This window comes from Miscanthus floridulus, chromosome 6 (genome assembly GCF_019320115.1).
Source record: "Miscanthus floridulus cultivar M001 chromosome 6, ASM1932011v1, whole genome shotgun sequence".
NCBI classification, from domain to species: Eukaryota; Viridiplantae; Streptophyta; class Magnoliopsida; order Poales; family Poaceae; genus Miscanthus; species Miscanthus floridulus.
In genome coordinates, this window is record NC_089585.1 from 67693735 (window position 1) to 67694381 (window position 647).

At 42.5% G+C, this 647-nt stretch overlaps 1 non-coding gene across 1 annotated transcript; it reads right to left on the minus strand.

Moving 5' to 3' along the window:
• Nucleotides 1-538: 538 nt before the first annotated feature.
• On the minus strand, nt 539-647 carry LOC136461958 (small nucleolar RNA R71). The gene has a single exon (XR_010760492.1). It is a non-coding gene; the product is annotated as a small nucleolar RNA R71 (small nucleolar RNA).

The window sequence follows — 647 nt, forward strand, 5'->3', positions numbered from 1 at the left end:
TCTACTTTTATATCTTATGTAGGGTAATGTATGACCGGTTTTGATCTTCCTACAAACTACATTGATAGTCCAGAAGCACTACTTAAGAGGACTAAGGCTGAACTCAAAAAAGTTTTAGCTTTAGAGTCGAAAGACAACCATATAAGGCGAAGATTAACACCAGAATTTGAAGCCATGGCTGATAGGACTCTCCACGAATTCTCTGCTCCAACCACTACCAACATCCGAACTAGACCCACAGTCAATGTGGGAGACAATGGATTCGAGCTCAAGTTAGCTCTCATCAACATGGTGCAAGCGAGCCAATTTTGTGGAAAGGCACATGAAGATGCGAGTGCACATCTTCAACACTTTCTAGAGATCTATAGCACTTTCACCATCAAGGGAGTAACCAAGGACGCCATACTACTTTGCCTCTTCCCATTTTCACTCTTAGGGAAGGTGAAGCACTGGTTCTACGCCAACAAAGATAGAAATACTACATGAGATAATTGCTCCACTGCCTTCCTAGCAAAGTTATTTCCCACAGGCAAGACCAATGCTCCGTGTGGGAGAATTTCAAGCTTTCAGCAGCAACATGATGAATTTGTCCTTGAGGCATGGGAATGCTTTCAAGACTATATATCAGAATGTCCTCATCATGGGAT